The sequence below is a fragment of the Labrus mixtus genome, chromosome 22 (genome assembly GCF_963584025.1).
Source record: "Labrus mixtus chromosome 22, fLabMix1.1, whole genome shotgun sequence".
In the NCBI taxonomy this organism is placed as follows: domain Eukaryota; kingdom Metazoa; phylum Chordata; class Actinopteri; order Labriformes; family Labridae; genus Labrus; species Labrus mixtus.
The window spans coordinates 12,540,460-12,563,777 of record NC_083633.1 but is presented as its reverse complement, the minus strand read 5'-3'; the positions used below and the strand labels follow the sequence as shown (position 1 = coordinate 12,563,777).

The following is a 23,318-nucleotide window of genomic DNA, read 5'->3' as shown; positions in this document are numbered from 1 at the left end:
AAGTACATGTGTCTTGTAGTGTAGCCCTCTGGAACTGAGAGGAGATAGAAGAGAGGACACAGAGAGAGAGAGCGGAGACGGTGCATGTGTGTGTAATAAGCGTGGTAGATGCAGATGTGGGGAAGCTGCACCAGTGAAAAGTCTCCGCAGGGGCCTGGATATGGTTGTGTAATGTCTGTGCAAGTTTGCAGGCAGGTGTTCTTCCATGCTTGATTGTGTGTATGTGAGCCTACATGCAGTTGTGTGTCATTACAATCTCCAGTCAATGTGTGCAGTCCTATTGTGTGTGTGTGTGTGTGTGTGTGTGTGTGTTAGAGAGAAAACTCCGGAGCCTGCAACACAGGGAGTCAATAATTAGCACAGACAGCAGGGGAAGGACGATGAGAGGAAACAAGAGGGAAAACAAGACAACAAAAATGAATGAAAAAATACAAAAGAAATCACATGAACGGCAAGTGTAGCTCGGTCCCTTACCCCCCCCCCCCCCCCACACACACACACACACACACACACACACACACACACACACACACACACACACACACACACACACACACACACACACACACACACACACACACACACACACACACACACACACACACACACCCTCTGGTTAGCGTGGAAATCCAGATAAGGATGTTTCTTCTCTTATTTCTGCTAACAGGGCTCTGCATTGACTCTGACAGAGCCTGAATACCAATTACACTGCCCTGGCACCTCCTCCACTGGAGATAGAGACAGAAATAGGGGTTGTGGGAGCAAGACAGAGAGACAGAGGGGAGCAGAGAGGGACAGAGGGGGGGGGGAGTGAATGCAAGGACGACGACGGACGGACGGACGGGGGGGTGGTCAAAGAGGATTCTATATGAAATGACATCAAATGGGAGTGCGCAGAGTGGAAGAAAAAACAGTACAAGGAAGCTGCATGTGCCTTTTTTTTTTTTTTTTTAATGGGAGAGGGGAGACAAATAAAAAACGAGGAAAACAAGGGGGTATGTGGGAGTTTTGGGAGCTGTAAACAAGCGGCACTTAACCCTCTGTATTCGCCTTTTTCTCTCTGGGTGATCAAAGCAGTATAACAAGGTGCCCTCCACCCTTGCTCTTACAGCCCAAGACCATTTTTTTTTTTTTTTGCCCCTCGGCGTCTTAAAGCGACGGCTGACCATCGGCTGGTAATAATAGCGGGAGGCCTGATGATATCTCTTGCGTTGAAGCGGATGAATAATTTATCATTCATGCCGCGCCGCAGTGTGCTCACCAGTCTTCCTTCAAGGCATATTTGACTGTCTGTACTCCAGCTTTATTACAAACGTACACACACATGTGGTAAATGCATACACACATATTCATAAATGGAGACCTATACTCAACGTACTTGACACCCTGGCAGCGCTCCTGTATCTATGCTACTTGTTTTCCTCCGTTCCATCGGTTTTGTCAAACAAAATGCTTTCTCTATACGATGTGTGCCCCTTCCTCCTGAAGGAGAAGTGTTTTGCGTTGTTTGGATAAGAATACAGGTTGTATGAAAAAATAGGAGAAAAAAAATAGACGTGGATGGCTCAAGTCCTCGGAGAAGAGCCACAATGAAGGAGGCTGAACTCTTTAACTCCCAGAGCACTACTTGCCGTAATGTACAATGCCTATCTCTATCTCAGTTTTCTTCCTTTTTCTTCCTTCCTATCACTGGCAGCGGTGGTATTTGTTATATACCTTATTTATTTTTTCTCTTGCAAGAGTCTGTCGCAAGGCACTACCTTTGTGGCTAGCACAAAGACTTTAAAGCTTTATAAAGCAGCAGCCGTGCAGCGCCATCAACTCCTGCCTATCCAGTTATTATTGCCTGTGTGTACGGGGCACATAGTTCTCTGCTGCATTGGAAGGTATTGTCCTCCTCCATGTGTTGGACTGTGTAGTCAGCACTCAGTATTTCGTCGGATAGAATGATGTATTTTTTCTGCAGTAAGCAGGTTTACAACGAGGGCTTGGGGTCGACTTGAGGGATTAGGAAAAGGAGTTTGTTGTGTTTGGATAAATAAAAAACACTGAGTACACAGACTTCAAAAAGCATCTGATTGAGGTTAACTTTCTACTCATGGTACATTTAACTGGCTGTGAAAACTGGCTGTTTCTTTCTCTCCACTTTCAGACAGGATCATAATTTAATGCAAAAATATAAATAGCTGAGAAGTTTCTTTAAGCTGCAGTTGAGACTATTTTTCACCCCTGAGTTGTGTCTGCAGGTACATTTAAATGAGGTGTCCTGTATGTCAGCTGAAAGGCCAAACTCCAGCCAAATTGGTCCACAAACATTTGCCGCATCACTTGCTGTTGCTTGTTAAGCCCGCTGCTTTGAGCACCACTGTGTTCTCTGTACAGCAAGAAACAAAAAGGGGTTTGTTAGTCTTGAGCGAGACCCCCATCCCCTGTTGTAATTATGCCCCTGCCTTTCAGTATGGAGCAGCACTTGGACAGCCAGAAACCATACCAGCAGAGACCTGGGGGAAAACTAACACTGACACTCGTCCTACACTCAAAACAACAGAGACCAGACAGATCTGTGATAATTGTGAAAAAGGGGTCCCTAACAAGGCTCAGAATCATTCAGGGCTGTAGCCGTAATTCCTCTCTGCACGTCTACTAGTGGAGGGTTGCTTTGCACAGCTGCCATGTTTGATCAGCATACTTTAAAAGATTTTTTTTGAAAGTCAAATTTTAATTCCTCTGACATTTTTGGAGGGGAGGTCACATCCGACGCCGCTAACAAGGTTGCATAAGCCAAGTCAAATGATTTCACAGTGACTCATATGCATGGAAAATGAAGTGGAAAGTTCCTTTTTCTAACCAACATTGCTAAGAGTATAATTAGCTATGTTACATAATTTAAAAGTGGTTTTTAATGTGGGCCCCATGGAGTAAATCCAAATGCATTGCCTTAGTATGTAGACATGAATGTTGAGGTAACGGCATGTCTGTCAGTGCGTTTTAAGGTTGCCAAAGAATTCTCATGCTTAATTTAGCATTCTGCTTATTCAAAGTGACCGCCCCGTACTGCTCTAATGAAATGAATATGTTGAATGTGCTGCAGTAGCTGCGGCACTTTTACTAACCTGAAAATTATAACTATACACAACAAAAAACTTCTCTTCAAAATGAAATTGTATCCCTGAGGTTCCAGCATGGTGCCCAATCCAATCTTCAACTCTGTCCTGCAGGGAATATTCAGTATTTTTCTTTTTTGTATGTGTCTCCTTCTCTGCTTCTTCTTCTTCTGGCTTTTCCTTCACCTGAGGCAACAGATTGTGATATCTCTGCAACCCCGGGGTGGGCAGAAAGGTGTGTTATCACTGTTGACACACTTTAAGAGGCAGCACACATGCACACATGACACACACACACACACACACACACATAAAGGTACTGCATTGCACAGATAAAAAAGATTGTGACACTCTCCTTCTCAGTGTACCTCAGGGGCAAAGAAGAGACAAACCGCACAGTCATGCCCTGAAAATGACAGAAATGCCATTTTATATAATTTCCCAATGGAAGTTAAGCTCTGTTTGATTTCGTTGTCTTGTTCAAAGTGGCTGTATTCTATATCGTTTTTGGGACCAAACGGGGGATTAAAAAGCCTTTGAACAAAAATGTTGGTTTCTGTTTAGCTCTGTGTGTTCTTTTTCCCCTCACACAAGTAGCCAGGTTATCTCCGCCTTTTATCATTATTTCTTAAGCTAGCTCATAAATCTGTGTTGTGATAGCGCTTCTCCAACGTCCTGATGCATATTCATACCCCATGCCGCCTAAATATTCATGAGCAAATGTCTGGCCAAACAGCTTTCCCCCGCCAGAATAGTGAAATATAAGACACAGTTTGCCTTTTTTTATGTGCTTGTTTTTTTTCGCTTCCTGTTTGTGGCAAACAGGGGTGGGGGAGCTTGGGAGGAGATGATGTATTTGCATGTCTCATGGAGAATTATGGGCGCAGAAGTTTTCCCCTCGAACTATGCAGATGACTTCGACGAGGTAAATCCCACTTGTTTTTTTTTTCACTTTCCCCCCTCCCCCCCTTCAAAATTGTCCAGGGGCTGGTAGTTGTAGGTGAAAAATGAGCCGGGTAACAACTTTTGATAGGTTTATTTTACAGAGAGTCACACATATATCACTGTTACAACAATAAATGACATATTACCATGCAAATTAGGGATGCACCACTAGCCCTTTTTTGCTGAAAAAAAAAAAAGAGCACAGTAATGTGAATGTGTTCTATCAGTTGAAATCAAGTTCCCCTCTGGTACCGCTTCACAGTTTTTATTAAACAGCCTAGCGTTTCCGTGAGTCAAATCTACTTTCTTCCATGGTTGTCTTTTTCACGTTTATGTTTTTTGAGCTTTCTATGCATGTTGCCGATGATGCCTGAAAGTATTAGCCTTGGTTCAGGCCGTCCTCTCTGGCTCTGTTCAGACAGCAGAAAACCACGTTGCACATGTCAGCAGATCAAAAAACACAACAAAACACGGGGGGGAGGGGGGGGAAGTGTTTTATTTATTCACCTCAGTTATTCTCGGCATGGATAACTTGATAGCAGATTGATGGCGGGCGTCGGGAATGGAAGATGAGGAATGCTAGGCTGTCATACAGAGGAAGAGGTTGTCAGAAGCCTGTCATATTTTCATCATTTACAAGTGTTTACTACTCCATTTTTCCATAAATACACCAGAACGCCGGTTGTAGCACATTTATGATACCCACCATGACATATATACCTGACTAAAAGATATACAGTACCTCACTTTTTAACTTTTTATCTTCCATGTACTTGTCATTAGGAGTAATGATCAGTACAAGGTATTAAGCTTGTCAGCACTCCCTGTACAGCCAAGGGAGCTGACTCATATCGTTTCAGATTGGCCTTGCAGTGTTGTATTCCCGGAGATACCCAAAAAAAAAAAACGACACTAATAATCTCCTTTTATTTAACATCCACCGTCCTGCTTCAGCTTTTTTCCCCTCTTTGTTACAACACAGAGGACAGTTCTATCCTAGATATTGATAAATGAGGGCCTTTTAGCGAAACCTGATGATTCAAGCTTATAGCTGAACAAAACGCCTGGGCTTATAAGATTGGGCTAACTGCTAAGTAACCCAATTATATATGCTGTGCATAAAAGGCCTTGAGGGAATTCCACTATTAATGGCCTGTTCCCAAGTGATGCTTAATTCACCGTGAGTTTTTCCCCCTTTCTCTCCCTCTTGCATTTATTTTCAGCGTGTAAAATAAAGCATAATGTGTGTTTCAAAGTCATCCAACATGTCTATGATTCATTGAGTGTAATTACATTATTGTAGGAGAATTTTATTTTGAAAGGGCCTTAAGTCACAAATAAAGCATTTACACAAGCAGATGTTACTCCACAAGGATTTTTGGCTTTTTTAAAATGCTTCACGGGTAGCTGCTTCATTCTCATGAGTGTTGGTGCTTTCATTCTCTCACACAACACCTGAACATTTCCCGAAGTTTCTGGGGGTGAGCTGAGCTGCACGTGTGAACCCAAACAAACAACATTTTGGAGCCTCTTAGTAGTTTGAGTCGGGGGTTGAGCTGACGTGAGAACGCAGCACATCACATTCAGGCAAGTTCACTGTGAGCAAGCGGTGGAAGGGACTGTGACATCTACAGTATAATCCTGCAACCAGAAAATGAACACAGACTGTACATGCAGGTAACGAAACTGCTTCATCATGTTTATGTTCGTCTCCGCTCTTTTGTTATGATTGTGATTGCGAAGAGCTACAGTTAGCGTTGATATAAAAGGCAAAATTCTCATTCAAGTGTTGTACAGTATAGAAGCTTCTGTTGCTTCGTCCACCAACGACACATCCTGCCTCCTGAGACCTTTGACAATATTCATCAGCAGTATGTTTCATAAAGTCACCAAAAAACAACAACTAGCATCTAAAAAATGTTAGCTTGAGATTGTATAGCACCGTATGCCATGAATTTAAGGAGATACTTAACAACGCACATCTTTCTCTCTCCCATTGCCGACACCTGCAGAGCACGTGTCACGCAGGGACGAGGGTGAATGCAGTCCAACCACTATTTTATCGATCTAAGATAGCGATCTTAAACGGACATCGACGCTGTAATGATAACCATTATCTCACAATTTTGGCATTATAACTTTGCCTCCCCTGTCAGTTAACTTTACCTTTAGTTTCAATTCACTTTGCTTCGGATGACCACCGTGTCCCACTCTGGAACCGCACTTGTGAGTGACGGTCGGCCTCACTCTTCGGTCGTTCACTCGCTTCACACAGAAAAGTGGTGCGTCTACCGTTTCGGCATTTAAAGTTGAGAACCTCAAATACAAGATGTTCCAACATTTTTTTTTTTTGGTGTATCTCAAGGGAAAAACACATCTTATTTTCTCACCAATAAGACATCAAGAATAGAAAATTGCACCAAGTGTCAAAAAGACAGCTGGTATTTAGCGTATCAAGCAAAAAGAAAACAACTTCTTGGTTATTTCGTTAGTTCCAGCTCCAATTGAGGGAATCTTTACAGATCAGCAGGACAACAGCAAGTGTACAGTAGCTGTTGCCAGGATGAAATGTGACCTTCCTGTTAAGACGCCTTGACAGTCACTTTCACTGTGGGGCCACAGGGTCTAATTGTGTTTTGCAACAGTAAAGTGCACCTGCTCTACTGAAATCAAGACATGGGACTCTGTGTGTGTGTGTGGGGGGAAAAAATGACAGTACTTAACAGTCTGTCTTCTGACAACATGACGATCCAGGCAGCGCATTGCCACTTGATATGAAGAGAAAAAAAAGCAGGGGAACAAAATTATTTGATAGTCTCTTTTACGTCTCTGAATCAGACTGCTTCTCTCTCTGCAAACGTTTCCAACAAGCCAAAATCTGTGCCAGTCACTGTAACCCGCAACTCTAAGGGAGCGCAGAATGTGCTGGGAGTGTGTGTACATGAATGAAAGCCACCCTTTAACAATAGTCCAACATGAGATGAGCTGTGTGCTTCGTCGCCTCATTGTCAGTCAGTCAGCTGTCAGCGGCATTATTGCAATGATTAGGAAAAGGCCCTTTGTTCAGACGAGGGGAATCATCTCTATTCTGCACGATTGGAGAGGAGAAGTAAGGACTGATAAATCTCATTTAACAACTGAGGTCATGTCACACAGCATACAGTTATTTTTTCCCGCAGTTTTCTGTCTGTCTTTTCTTTCTCTCTCTCTCTCTCCCCCACTCACTGCCTCTTGTCTGGCTTTTCTTGATCTCTTCCTCATTTTCTTCTTCTGGCACTTTCCCCCTCTAACTTGCCTCCTCTCACTGTCCGTCATTTTCTAATGCTGTTCCTTTCAGACTAGTGGCATTGCACACAAATTGCAAACTTTGAAGTCTGCTGGAAGTGACAGCTGCATCCTACCTACCCGCCTGGTTTTTAATCGCAGCCTTTACGTTTCTCAACGATAATTGGTTGAGCTGCTAATCGCAAACTGTATCTAGCATAATGGTACCATAACTACTTTCCAGCGTCTGATAGTTTGACTGATCATTCGACCCGGCCTACCATGGATAGTTTTCCAATGCCTGTCAGCTTCCTTTCTCATATGGCATACAATAACTAACTCTGAATTCCCAGTAGTGTCTACAACAAAGGGTAAGTAGAATACATCAAAAGTATCATTTTCATAAAGTGATTTTTAATGGCTGAATTGACTACATAAATGCAAAGACTACAGTTGCTGGATTTGTCTTAGCTAGTTAGCTATGAAGCCACATGCCTCATGATTTACGTCTTTTGGTCAACTTTTTACCCATCAGTTCCAACTCCAGTATATTTTGACATTCTTATCATTTGTTATATTTTTGCATACGAGTCATTTCCTGACAATGTGGATGAGCTACATTTTTTTTTGCCAGAGTTGCTAGGCATACATCATCCTCCCAGTGTGGATGTGTGCAGGGATGCCACCATGGATAATGCACTAGAATTTGAGCTAAGATAGAACACAGTGGAATTGAACTTAACGGCCTCCCAGTGAGGTTGTCTGTTCGGGTTCTCAGTCATCCAGGTCATGGTAAATCGAAGCTTGATCCAAAGGCAACTGGAATTAGTTGAAGATCTCTCAGAACAACTGAAGAACAACTGAAGACCCAGTCACACCTAGGAACATGTGGCCCCAATGATTCACAGACCCTTGATCATTGGCATGCTCGTGATCCACAGAGGCTTACATTTCTAGCTCCGTCTACCAGTTAGGTAGTGAAGTGGCCTTTCGGAGGAGAGGTGAAACTTCAACTGACTCCAGTTGCCTTTGGATCAAGCTTCGATTTCCCAGTGAGGTTGCTACTAGGACCTACTAAGGCTGAATACTTGCATTGTACTAACAGGGAATACAGAACAAAGATTGATTTACAATGGCTTTAGTTGGAAATAAGACTAAGATGCTGGGGTATCAGGATGCATGAAGCTATACAGGGTTGAGTGGGAGTTTAGTGAGGTCATGTCCATCCACTGAAGCCGTCTGTAGTTAAGGCCATGTCAGTTCAATGGTACAGGAGAACAATCTGGTAAGCAATCCACCTCTGTACTGTGGAAATACTCCATGTCACTCTTTGTTAGACTGATCATATTCAGCCGGGTTGCCATAAGACAGTTATCCCTTACATTTACTGTTAAATAAATGATGTTGACTGAACGACAGGTTATTGAACAGCAACAATATGAAGAATTTGGTTTGGTGTGCTTTGGCGCCCATCAAAAGTGAGTGCAACTGCACTGTCATAAGGCACACAGCTTTTAACTTCTCCCTCTCTTAGACAAAGTGCATTTGTTAACAAGCAGAGGGTAGCCAAGCGTTGTGAGAAGCTAAACAATTCTGCTTGCACGTGGTGTATGTGTATTCAACTGTTACCATGACGGCTTTGGGCTGTGGCTATGGCTACATTTGAGAGGCTAATTCAGATAAGTTTGTAAGGTTCCAAACTTATAAAGCTAACTTTAAGAGACAACTTCTTGGCTTAAGATAGATTTTAATTATTTACTTGAATGCAAACCTGAGACATAACTTGGGTTAGTAGCTTTCTGCACTGATAAAGCTGCTAGACATGAGACAAGGATAACACCAATAACAATACAGCCTAACATCTGCATATGCATAACATATCTGCATGGCTGTAGACTCCGCTTCTTGCTCAGTCACTCTCTCTTTTTTTCTCTTATTTGCTTCATCCATTACTGTCTAGTGCCGTGAAGCTGTAAACAAAGTTCTCCCGAGATGACCCCAGCCCGCTGCCAACGTTTATATTCTGCAGTAAACAGACCATGAGGCTGTGCTGTGAACAGGGGAAAAACGGCATTCTCCCTGTTGAAAGTTATTGTACCATTAAATCCATTTTGTAACTACTATATTAAAGGTGGACAAGTTACATATTGCTGCTTTAAATTGCTCTTAAATCAGCACTAACCTAAAATATGTAATGCCCAATGCAATGAGTATTATAATAAACCATAGTCTACCATAACAATATTTGGCTATTAAGCTATCTTTCTTGTACCTTTCATACATGCATACCTTTCCGTCTTGCATCATTTCAAGCAGTTAATTTAACTTTTAGCAACTGGAAAGGAATTAAGAAGGTCTTCCAAATGTTGGTTTATCCAATAATGATTAGAGTCACTTATCATAACCCGTACAATCCAGCACCAGTTATAATATTGAACAGAATTCTTTTGCATGCTGTTTTCAATTAGCTTGTTACCGCACACATTTATTTTGGTATTCAGTGGTGTGCTTCTTTGCCTTTGGAAGTCATTCTAGCCTACTAGTATGCTATTGTAGCTTACGTTAAATGAGAAAAAAGGACTCTTTACAATCCATTACTTGCACCATTGCCCTTGTTTTGTTTTTTTATGGAAAGGATAAAAAAAAATACACACCACCTCCAAGCTCTTTAAACAGAGAGTATAACTCTGGCTTCTGCTTTGTGTTTTGTTACACTGCATATTCAAAGCATTTCAAAATAGCAGGGCCTCTTGAAAATGTTATGCAGCAATCCGCTTCGGCCGCGGATTCAGTGCTTATCAATGCAGTCCCCACTGCTGGAACGGTTCTCCCGGGAAGCAGCCAAAAAGCCCAGACCCATCAGTGAGAGTGGAGGTTCTGATGGGACGCGTTTCTCTCTTTTCATCTCCTGTATCCTGAGTTGTGCTTACAGCCTCTTTTTCCCTCTGGGACACAGAAATATTAACTTTCAACCTGCTGTTTGTTGCCAACTTTCTGCATCTAACGGCGCATCGTGTCCATCATGGGGACAGGTTTGGACAGGATTCTGGCAATGGTGCTAGTTGCTCCTTCTGCTTGCTCCTAATCTTTGGAATTCTTTGCCGTTTCATTTTATCCTGTTTATTTATTTGTTAAAACTCTGTGGGAGGGCACTCTTCCATTATCTATGTAAATACAATATACTGTTTACCACTTAGGCTGCAGTTATAGCGCAGTGATAAATTCAAGCCGATGCTTGCACCCACACTGGCTGAAGGAGCTGTTTCCTTCTCCGTAGGCAAACAGCTCAGGGCTGCCTCTCTTTATATATTGACTCTCTGCCTTTGAATAATTAAACACTAAAGAACTGTTATCTTCTTCCTCTGTTTGCTTGGGTCAACATCTTCATTGAACCGTATTTTCCCGTAGAGCTGTCTGCACATTGAAAAGGCAATGAGAAGAAAATTGTTTTTGATGCAACTGACCTGACTTTTAACTTTGTGGCATTTTTCACTTTAAAAAAAACAAAAAAAACTTTCAGCACCAGTTTGTGTATCGATGAGACACACTTGTACCCACTGTTCACCATGCCAACAGAGCTTATTCAGAAGCATCATCTTAAACGGAAACACACAAATCAAAACCCATACAGCTAAGTGAAGCTGTTGTAAAGAACGTAGTGGCAGACGGACCCACAGTACGGACACAAAAAAGTTTTTGAGTAAAGTTAAGAAATGATTTATTATGTGTCTGTTGGATACTGGCTGGGAGGTCGGAGGTATGAGAGCTGGTTTCTGGTGTCTTGTTCTTTAGTATATCTAGTCTCAGAGTCAGTGTAGAAGCAGAGGTGAGGTCGTGGAGCTGGGCGGGGAATGCTGAAGATTTGAGGCATGGAAATCATGGTGGGTATAAACGGACAATCTGGCGTCGAGTGGAAGACTGAGCCGAATTTTAAACTGTGGAGTGTGTCGGTAAGCTTGATTGCATGTGAGCAGTAGGTTTTCAGACTTAATTGGTGGCAAGGTGTGTGGATCCACACGCAGCTCCAGGTGAACACACACACACACAAGACAAACCAAAAAAACAAACATAGAGGGGAAATAGGAAAATGGGATCCTCACAGAAGCAGGTTCAACAGATTTGACCATTTCTACATACGTGCCAAAATAATAAAGACCTACCTGTAGGCTAAAGAAACAGATATTGAGGAGAGGGTAGCTGCTTTTTTTTAAATTTCCTCTACTACTTGACGACAACAGAAGCAATAATACTGCAGAAGTGGCTTATTACATCTGCTTTTCTTTCTGGTTTAATTCTGTTTTTTAAGAATCCTCATGAAAGACTTCAATATTACTGCGGCAATTTTATAGAAAATTCTCATTTGTACATTGGAGTCACACGTCTCTTACTTTCTTCACATCACCCTTAAAAGTACAAAGCAGAACCTGCCAGCAATATGACTCAAAGAGTCATTTTAAAAGCCTCGAAAAATGATTAAATTTAAGGGCCGTGGATACTGCAATAAGACGATAAAAAAATAAAAAACTATAAAAAGGAGACTTTTATTGCTAGAGATAACTGTAACTACAAGCCAACACAAACCATAGCAGTGTTTTTTATTATTTGCAGTCTCCAGTGTCTCCTCTGGACGATAAAATAAAATGGATCGTGCGCCCAAATTAGCACTGACATGTGCTTTAGCTGCATAATGTCTCAGAATGAAAAACACCATCATGCACTACGGTCACAAAGACAGAGTTGTGCCAGCGTCTTTCCAGCTACGGTGTTGACAAAGTAAGTCTCATCTTTATTTCTTAAGAATTTTGTCAGATAATTCTATTTTCTATGTGGACGTTATTTACGCAGCTTTCAAAGCCTCCTAACCAAAACTGAAAACACACACAGAGGCGGGTAGAAAAGGACGACACAGTCCGTTGGTAACAGACAGAAAGATGGGGGGGGGGGGGGGGGGCAGATCAGAAGACATGAGACGGAGTGATGCGTGTGTGTGTGTGTCTTTATGTCCCGGCTGAGCCTTGGCATGAGCAGCAGCACAGAGGGCGAGTTAAAATGGGGAGGGGAGATTAAAGGCAGTGCCGGGGCCCGCAGCCTCTGTATTCAATCACCGCTCTCCCGCAACACCTCAGCCTGCATGCTGATCAAGCTGCAGTGAAAGGAGCCTTGCACCCCTGCCACTCCCATACTACACAGTTGGGCTGCAAAGATATCAAGATTTGTATTCATCGTAATGATCACCAAAGTGGGTAACATTTCAACTTCATGAAATAGACTCTGAATATTCATCTTTAACATGAAGTTTTTTATGCATAACATTGCCAAACTGGAACATACTTATTAGATACAAATGCCTGATGAGTTCAATCACCTTAGGCTTTGGATGCTTTACATTATGTATTCATAATGCAGCATTACATTTTACCTGTTGAGTGTTGATGCACCATATTAACACTGGATCTGTCAGAGAATGTTTTTTTTTTTTTTAAGGTTTATTTTTGGGCTTTTTATGCCTTTATTTAGAGATAGGACAGTGGATATAGTCGTAAATTGGGGGGAGAGAGAGAGTTGGGGAAAGACTTGTACGCGCACTAGCCGCTAGCCAGATCTGTGCAAGAATGTTGACGGTAGTCTTACTTTTGAACGTGTGGCCTACCGAGGATTTTCTTGCCATAAGCATTTTTTTTACATTCATAATTTTTTAGAAAGTAGTGTCAACTCGATTGGACATCCTGCAACTCTGCAATGTGCAATTATTTAAAAAAAAAAAAAAAGTTTTATTGCATTCAAGAAATAATTGAAACGTCTCTATTTTACAACAAACACATTTCAGTTTGTCACCTGTGCACTCTGGTGGAGAGAATCTCCAAAAAGGTTTTTCTGACTTTGAGTTTTGAAGTTTGAATGTCTCGCGTCGGGGGAAAAACTGCACGATGAGATCAGAATGCCTCCAAATATAATGCCTGGAGGCAGAGCAACATCAGACATTCAATGGGAGAGCAATTATTATGGAAGAGCACAGATCTGAATTCAGACTTGAGCTCTTTCCAAACACACTGGGGAAAAAAAACGACATACTATCTCAGGCTTTTCATCTATATAGGAGCATATTCTTTTAACCTGGTATGTATGTGAGAGGCCGACCACCTTTATTATACTGATACAAGGGATTTTTATTTATTGATGTATTATTTTATTAACTTAGTGACACTTAACTGTGACACCAGGACGATGTTCTGTGCTCCATGCTTCACCTGTTTAATGCTGTTATGTAATCGTCTGATTTGGGTTCCTTGTTGAATCATCTGCGTAATAACAATATTCTTGACCAGATTTGTTCCAGTTCATCAAAACAACATTTTCGCAGTGTAAACTGACATTTTAGCATGAAATGCGACAGGTGGAAAGTTGAACCAAGCTTCATTACAGCAGTCAGAGCTATTTCGGTTCTAGCAGTTGTGTTTAAGCGTTAACAGGGTATAGGGACATGTCATTACACATATGATACTCTACAGTTTCTTTCAGGAAATATATTCACTATAACATTCTGGTATTACACATTCATTTGCTCTGTGACATGGGAAATAATTGGGTCAAAAACTCTCAGGAATAACCTTCTCTTGCTTTCATTTGTTGAAATCGTGCACTATATGGAATCAGGCCATGTGACACATTCATTATTTATCCTTTAACATGAAAACTGGAAGATATCTGCAGTAGAAATAGATAGCAGGATAATGAAATTTGAATTTTTCTAGCTTTACAGAGAAAAGGAAAAAAAAGCATAGCCTTTCTTCAAGAGTTGTGCGATTTTTTTTTTTGTATCTCCTCGTAGAGAAACAGCATCTTAACCTGACCACTTGCAGTTGTTTCTATGTCGAGACCTTGCTGCCCCAAGCAACAGTTACATTTTTTAACAGTTGGACCGGAGCTCTGGTCACCCCTCCAGCAGAGCCTCTGAGATACTGAGACACGCTGGACTATGACTTGTGAGGTTAACTGTGTTTCCTCTTGAAAATAACTCTTTAGGGTTATGTTTGGAGACACGTCAGTCTTTTGCAGAATCCAGACCACCCTTGCAACAAAGAGGGAACCTTTTTTTTTTTTTTTTTTTTCCTAAGGTGGGGATAAAGAGTTCCCTCCCTAAATAAAACATGCTTTGTTCGACTGATATTTGCTGAACGAGAGCTGGAAAGGTTGTGAATTGTGAATGTCCAGCTCCCTGCTGAGCTCCTCTTTGTATGTGTGTGTGTGTGTGTGTGAATCTGTAAGTGTGAACGTGAAAGGTGAAAAGAAAAAAAAACACAGAAAGGAAGAAAATAAGTATTAAAAGTAAAATGCCAATGCAGTTGAGTAAGCTATACCTCACATGCATGGAAAAAAAATCCATGCACATACTTACCTCAAGGAAATGAACACACTACCTTGCGCACACACACTTGCCGATGCTTTATTATAGATTTTTTTTTTTTTACAGATTCCAGCCGAGAAAGCCCCCCGATCAGGAGAGCCTAACACTCTCTGACATACCTTTGCGACTGTCCCCCAAGGGTGCTGGGAGATAGAGAAATTATTGGACTTTTACACATTCACCCAAGGGTCTTTAGTCTTTGAAATCATAGCAACATTTACGGGACCTCACCTTATCATCATTGCTGTGTTATGATGTGTCCTCTGGGGGGGAAAGGAAAAATATGCTTAATTGCAACGGTAACATGGCACTAGTATTTATGTGTGTCTACACATACGCTTCCCTGCGCTACCAAAGGTTATCAAGGTCATTTGTTCTCCTCTTTCTCTCGCCTTTTTAATTGATGATCATTCATTGTTTCACGCCAACACCCTGTTATTAAGCGGAGTTCATTATTCTAAAACACTAACACTGGGGAACAGAGAGGGCGTCTCGTGGGAGGAAAAACACCATTCTTCACGTTCTTTACACAAGGTCACAGTAGGAAAAAAAAAAAAAAAGGGGGGGGCCCCAAGCTTCATTATGAGAACCCTATTAAGCTACAAGGCGACTCAGTTGAATTTATTTTAATCATAGGCTCAGTCGATGCTACTTAAAAAACATGCATTAGGTTGAAAGGAGTTTGCCTCAAAGCCTCTGCATTCTCTCTGTATTTCTTCTGAATTACATCAATCGACCTTAAAAAAAAAGGGCGAGGTCTCAGATCTTGGGGCTGCTTTAATTAGTTATTTGATTATTTTTTGGAAATGTGCAATGCATATGTTCTATATAAAGATATTTTAATCTGTAGTCAAAGTCTGTACCTTTGTTTAAATGACAGTAGATAACCTTACATTTGATTTTTTTTTTTTAAATGAGCGTTAAAAGGAAACTTAGAGCCTACAGATATAAGAGCTTTTAAATATTTAGGAAATGCTGCCATTCCTTTAAGCTGAATGTCAATGCGAGCATGCTGAGATTTCTTGGTTTTAAACATGCTAATGCAAGTTAGCATGTTTAATAGGCATGCAACAATTCGCAATAAAATATTGAACCGTCCGGTACGGCATCCACGGTTCAATGCTGACTTGTGAATTGCCGTTTTAATGGTTTGGCGTTGAACTAGTTTCCGCGCATTGTATTTCTCTCTAAATTGGCTCTGCCTGTGTGTGTGCCTGTGTGTGCCTGTGTGTGTGCCTGTGTGCGCCTGTGTGTGCTGGTACAGCGACAGTTTATAGATCATACAGGCTGCAGTCATGGCTCAAGTAGCGTTACACTATAGCCCAGTTTCTGATAGTGTGGAGCGAGCGTGTGCGCCTGGAAAACATGTACTGCGCAGTGTTTCCCACTCGTCCAGGTATATTAACAGCCGCAGACGCCCTTTTTTTTCGAAAGCCTCTCTCCCTCATTATGTCAAAAACATGCATTAAAAGATAACTGCGGGTCCGCAAACGTGAGAGGGAGAGAGAGAGCTATACGGGTGAGCGAGAGTCGGGGAACGTGCCATTACGCATATAAGTGGACGGACAAGAAACAAAAAGTGAAATTGATCATCTGCTCTACGGTTTACATGTTAACCAGTGAAGTATGTCAACTACATGGCAGGCTGCTGTCTGTTGCTGCTCCAATGCGCGCTGAGTGCTCCTCTGTCTGCGCATCACCCTCACTGCTCTTATTAAAAACTCTAAACTGGTCATAAACCACGTCTGAACCTTCAGTGTGAGGTTTGATGTCTTTTGAAATGTTCTTAAATCTTTTTGAGCTGCTGTTAAAACTCAAAATATTTAAAATACTAAACATTACAAGAATAAGAGAGGAGCGATAATCGTAACTAAAAGAGAAATATGACAGCATGCCACCAATGCACTTTTTCTGTCGACATTCATTGAGCTAATTGTAGTTTACTTCATGTTCAAATCTAATCTGACTTTGCAATAGGCTGAAAGGAGAGCACCTGAATTTGTTTTTGCTTCAAAGTAAAATAAATAGTTTTAAAATGAAAAAAAGTAGCTCTCTTTCTTCATCCCTTGCTGTTCTGTAAAATTTGCCTAGAACACTTAACACTGGAAACATTTAACGGTCCGACCCGTCAGAATCGAACCGAACCGTGAACCGTGACCAAAAAACCGAGGTACGTATTGAACCGTGGGCTGACTATTGTTGCATCCCTAATGTTTAAGCCTCACCATTGATAGCATCTTGGGGGGCTTGGGCTAGCTTGCTGCTCTTTGCAAATATGAATCCAACACAATGTCATCAGTAAACACAGCCTTATACCACATTTTATTTCTCTTGTTCCTTTGGCAGTAAATAGGGTGTTTTCACATTAGGGATCATGGGGCCCTGATCAGAGTCTTGACCCCAGAGTCTGGTGTATTTGATCATTGCGGACACAACAGTACCAGCCTCTGGCACCGTGCTCAAGTCCACTTGAAGAGGTGGTCTCGGGCACGATTGATGTGGACTCCGTCTGCGGGAGATGTGAGTGCAACCGTGCTCAAACAAAGAACAAGGAAATAGGCTGCTATACGGGACCATTTCTTCCCTTTCCTACTTTAGATGTGGAAATAGGAATATAAGTTGTTGTTGGTGCCTCTGAAATAACAAAAACATCTACAGTAGAAGAATGGACTCTAATATCCGCACAACACACAAACACATCTTGTCCAATTGATTAAATGAGTGGTTGCCATGGTTGCTTCTTCTCTTTCTTGGCAGATTTGCAAAACAACTGCATGCATACTGCATACTGTATGTATGCAAGTGTGCTCAGGCACTACATGATGTCACTAATGTGAAAGCTGACCAGCGGGGGAGAGGGCAGGGGGGGGGGAGCTATCGTGCTTGGGCACGGTGCAAAACAATTGTGCCTGATGTGAAAACACGTTAAGTCTTTGTTTGTATGCATATATTTATAATACTCTCTCTGTGTTCTAGTTGTGTGTGTGTGCTTCATGTTTTTTTTCCCCTTCTTTAAAGTACAATGAGTTTACATTCATGAAATGTGTTCTGGAAATGAAACTGAATTAGTAATGATGGTATTTGTTAATTTACCAGAGTATGAACCACATTAAAACAGAGTGTGCTATCCTCAAGATAGACGGGAGCAGATAATCCTTTTTTATGAAGCATGTAGGAGGAAGAAGTTTAGTTGTGGCTTTGGTTGCATGGCAACATTCACTTCGCTTAATGTGTGTGTGTGTGTGTGTGTGTGTGTGTGTGTGTGAGTGAACAAAGAGTCAATCTTGTTATGTTTGTCCTTTATCTGCAGCATTTTTGCGTGTGTTTTATTGTGTCGGAAACTTTGCATGTGTGAGACTCTGTTGCCACACAAAGGAGATGAAATCACATTTTTCCAGTGGATCCACTAGGCAAGCGAAATACTCAAGACAACCCTGCTTCCCCCAAAATAGATCGACAAGACCGCAGCTCTCTCTTCTTCTTCTTCTTCTTTTTCCCTCTCTCTCTGCTTGATGAGCGAGGGCTCTCGGTGGGGATTGTCATCCGAACTTTCCTGACTCATGGCACATAGGCGGGGTATTAATAATGTCAAGGCTGACTTTCTGATGAGTTTTTGGTCATTCTATCAGTGTTGGAGGGGAAAATTAATGTCTACTGTAAGTCGCTGGAGTTAGAAGGGACTTGAATTCTTTCCAACTGCAATCTTCTGCACAATACCAAAAGATGAAACTTAATCTCTAGCTTTTTTTCCCCTAGAATGAAATTGAAATCTTTCAGTTAATTTATTAAAAGTAATAGCACAAGTTAAATTTAAACATCAGGGCTAGTCAAAAAGGAAAGTTTAAGACATCGACTTCTAACAGTCAAGCACAGGGACCGTTCCATTCCAGCTATATGGGGGTGTTTGATGTCTGATTTTACATTGATTCTGTTTTCTCCTGATAATGATTTGTAGCCTATCTTGGTATAAATATCACCTCATCAATACTATAAATGGAGTTCTGAAAACCACTCACACTCTTCATTGCTTCAATTTAGGTGGACAAAAAGCAAGGGCTCAATCTTCAAATTGGCAAAATCTGAATCAGCAATAACGCCAATTTGCATATTTCTCAGAATGTCAAACAAACCTTTCAGAAAAAAGATATGAATGTTGCAGGAAAGATGTGACCCTCCTGGCACTTCAGTCAGAATAATTACACCCCTGTCTGCTTACAAATTCATCAATTTAACCTGAGCAGAATTTATTTCAATATGTTCTTTCATATTTCTCTAAAATGAAACATCACTTTCAAAACTTGTAAAAAAATCAAGCACACTCGTTAGGCTCTACAAACTCCTGACAATTGATGGCCATGGTCCATTTCCCAAATGAATTGAAGACTGAGTAAGTGGCTGGACTCACTGTTATGGGACCTCATTCTCCTCTTGCTCATGAGTAGGTCTTTTGGAGATTTCATTCAGACGCTCGATTCATCTGAATGCTCCTCATACCTAAAGCTGCAACTCCATCTGCTTTGCTGTCCTTCACCCCCCCCCCCCCTTACACCACATGCTGTTTAGTAGGCTCTTCCAGACTCTGATTAGGCTTGTTAAAAGGATTCATTTAAAAACTAGCCTGTCGGGCCTCAGGGTAGAGGGATCACATCAAGGTTCTACTAATGCACAGTTGGATCCAAAATGGGATTTCAGACTCGCCGTTTTGGCATCGGACTCTCCTCCCTCATCCCAAACAGCTGCAGCACGCTGGAGTGATATAGCATTTGAGTCTGGCAATACCCACCATGTACACACACACACACACACACACACGTACACACACGTACACACTCCTGTCGTCTCTAGCAGAGCAGATGTGATGCTACTTCCCTTCCGCATTAAGCTGCCGTGTAATGTTTCTGGGTTAAGTGGAGAATATGTGGAAAATATTTCTTTTTTGTTAGGAAGGCTTTAGCCATTACATGCATCGTTTTTGATGTTTAGAAAAGAGCATGTCCATGTGTTGGCATACTTACACTTTGTTGTGCTCACAGCCAAAATGCACGTTCACATTCAAAAAGCCAAGCTCCTCCTCGGAGGCACCGTGGCAACATTGTTTGCTTGATATACAAATCAATGTTTTTTTAAAGCATTAAATGTTCTTTACTGCATATGTTTTGGCCCTGCCGGCAAAATCACTAAGCTCTATGGGTGTAGATGTCAGTCGCTCGGTTGGCTAAAACCACGTGTGACTGAATTAAAAGGAACAGCGTCGTCCAAACGAGCCGCTAACACGGTGTTTAACTCTTAAAATGTACAGTGATTTCAATGAGATTAACCTTCTGACCGGCCCTTTTACAAGACAAATACAAAACTGTATTAAAAAATACTTCGATACTGAAAATGATGATGTAATATACATCAATGTTGTACTTTTTATTGCTGAAATTTTCAGCATTTAAAAAAAAATGTGAAATAGTGATACCAAAGACAAAACACCAAGGTAGAACAAAAGAAAAAAATAATAGATGGTATAGACAATTGAGAGAAGAATGCGCACAATGACAATAATGTATGGGAGGTGCAGGGTAAATAGGTGTGGGGGGGGGGGTGCAGGTAGTAGAAAAACATAATTATAATTTAAAACTAGCTGCACAGAACAAGAGAAAATAGAAAGGATTGTCATGGACGTGTGTGTGTGTGTGTGTGTGTGTGTGTATTGGGGTGGGGGTTTGGGAGGGTAAAGGAAGAAAGAAGTAGAGTAATAAAATAGAGAAAAAAAACATTATACACAGATATTACAAAGTACTAAATAAAACATGTACACATTAAAGTAGTGCTCATAATGATGGTAAAGTAATAAAGATTATTGTTCATGCGAAACACATACATAATGCATACACTCGGACACACACACACACACACACACACAACATAGCCATATGAACATTAATATTAATGTGTGATCATACTTTGAGAGCAGCATTATAAGGAAACTTCAATGTGACATAAGTAACATTATATACAAAACAGTTAGGCAGTAAGTAATATCTATCCAGTCCTATAGTATTAGCAGGGCGATATTCTATTAATCATCATCTCCACATTGATATTGATATAATGGCAACAAGGCAGATCAGTGGTTTTAGAAAGAGAGGTAACAGAGTGTGTACTGTATGTCAATTTACAATTGAATGTGTCCAGGTTGTGATTGGTCTACACCAAGCTGCAACTTCTGGTCTTCAAAAATGAAGCCAATGCGGAAGTGCAAAATCCTGCAGTTCTTTGAGTGTCTGCTTGAGGCTGGCTCCAGGAGCCCCAGAAGTCACATACACACCACAGCCAAACAGAAAGCCTGTATCAACCGTAGAAATTAACATTTTTTACAGCCTGGTACAAAAAACGAAATAGGTCTGTACGTGGGGTGGATATGATTGACAGGTGGGCGCCATGTAACGGTTTGTCTTAAGGCTTAAAACCCGCCTCAGCTCCAGCTCTCATCCTGTTTTAGGTTGACTGAAAGTTAGGCTGAGACATGATTTCCAGCATGGCGGCTGCTGCTGATGAGCCTCCAGAGCCCCCTGCTGTGACAGATGGGTGACGTCACTAAGGATTCATCCATTAATATTTACAGTCTATGGTCTACACTGACATTTCCTGACACTTTCCCCACCACACTCTGGACATGTGTAAGTCTTGGATGAAAGGAAGCATGGCCCTGATGTCTTTTTTTTTTTAAGCCTGACCATTCACTGTAGTCTGGTCATGTTCTGTTTGGTGGCCAAACCAAACCAGACAGTGATGGATGTGTGGAGAACACACTGGATTAATGCAGAGTAGAACTGGATCAGCGGCTCCTGAGGCAGGCTAAACGCATTGAGCTTGCACAAGAAGTACTTCCTCTGCTGGGCCTTCGTCTCTGTTGGACACAAACTTCACCTCCTTAGAGATGTTTGATTCCCAATGCAGACTTGTCACCTGTTAGATGAGGCCACTCACTGTGTCGTCTGCAAACTTCAGGAGTTTAGCAGATGAATCTCACGAGGGTTTTTGTTGTTGGTGTAGAAAGAGAAGGGCAGTTTGGAGGGCACACATTCCTCGGGGATGCCAGTGCTGAATGTACAGTTGCTGGATGCGATGTCCCTCAGGCTCACCTGCTCGTTCCTCTTTTACAGAGTTTATGATCCATCAGCAAGTAGGGGCTGGTACTGTGAGCGAGGACAGCTTGGTGTGAAAAGGTGATGGTGATATTGAGCTGAATTCCCCAAACAGCATCCTTGCATATGTCCACGGAGAGTCGAGTTGTTGCAGGATGTAGTGTGTTCTCATGTTGACCCACTAAAAAGGGAAACTGCATTGAGTCCGGCAGGGGGGCTGTTGTGTCCTTTACGTGGGTCAACACCAATCTTTCAAAGGACATGACAATTTCAGGGCAATAGGCCTGTAGTCACATAATGCTCTGATGCAGGGTTCACAACTGTAAAGGACAAATGTAACAGTTTGAAAAAAAGGAAGGAAACTCACATAACTCAGGTGATCTATTGAAGGCCCAAGTGAAGACAGGTGTCATCTGGTGGGACTGGGAACAGTCATTTCAGGGTGCATGGTGTTGATATTTGATTGGTTGAGGGGTGTAAATATGGGCTTACCTAAACCTCGATCAGGTTGTGAGCCAGTTTGCTATTCTCCTCAGTGACAGGCCTCCTCACAGTCAAGCTGAGGAATTCGCTATTGCCATTTTTCTTTTTAAATATGTGTATTTACTTTCAGTTTAGAGATTTTTTCCCCCACTTCTGTCGCCCTTCTTGGCTCGACGAAGCTGCCTCAGTTTTTCCTTTAACTACAATATGTTGTTTTGTATAGAAGGTTTTAGTCTGCACACATTTAACCTCACAAAAGCTGATGATGTCATACAGCCAGTGGAAGTCTGGCTGATGCCCCAACAATGTAGTGCAAAAGCAAACTATGAAAGCAGACCAGTGTGGCACCATCTGCACCATTTCTCTCAGTTTGTGTTTACAGGCTATTGGTTGGATGGAAAATAAGGTGTTGGCTGTAAGCCACCTGCATCTTCCCCCCTAAACGTATGTTAAAGGTTAACTTTATTATTTATGTTTGCCAGCGTTTCAGTTGACGCTCTGAAGATAAAACTCTAACCCTTTTTTTTTTTTTATACATACAATTTATTGCTTTAGACCTCTCCTGTTGTATTGCCATTAGCAAACATTTTCTTGATTTTATAAACAGGAGACCTCACCTCTCCTCTCTATAAAGCAATACGTAGAACTGCAAACATGAGATAATTCCGAAGTCATTCTGTTGGACTGCAGATTCAGTACATTTTACGGCAGAATGCATTCCTGAGTGGACACTCAGAAATACCTTGGAAATAAAAACAGTTTCCTGCACAGCACAGTGGGCAATCCCAGCGTGACTCCAGCACAGCAGATTTTCAATAGACAAACGGAAAAATATATAAAAGACAGTCCTTATCCTTCCTACTAAGCCTAAAATCACAAATCTTTTATCTAGAAGTATTTTATTCAGCACACTGACACTGAGAGGCAAGATATCTTGAGAAGCAAAACATGTGCTAATCTAAAAAAGTAATGATAACCTCT

At 41.6% G+C, this 23,318-nt stretch overlaps 1 protein-coding gene and 1 long non-coding RNA gene across 3 annotated transcripts in view; one reads left to right on the top strand and one right to left on the bottom strand.

Moving 5' to 3' along the window:
• Positions 1–23,318, top strand: part of tafa5a (TAFA chemokine like family member 5a) — a 152,208-nt gene that overhangs the window by 63,429 nt on the left and 65,461 nt on the right. The gene's annotated exons all lie outside the window — the stretch shown is intronic.
• Positions 2,181–6,392, bottom strand: LOC132956671 (uncharacterized). The gene is made up of 3 exons (XR_009666067.1): positions 6,216–6,392; positions 4,557–4,633; positions 2,181–4,459 (listed from the first exon to the last, which is right to left on the bottom strand). It is a non-coding gene; the product is annotated as an uncharacterized LOC132956671 (long non-coding RNA).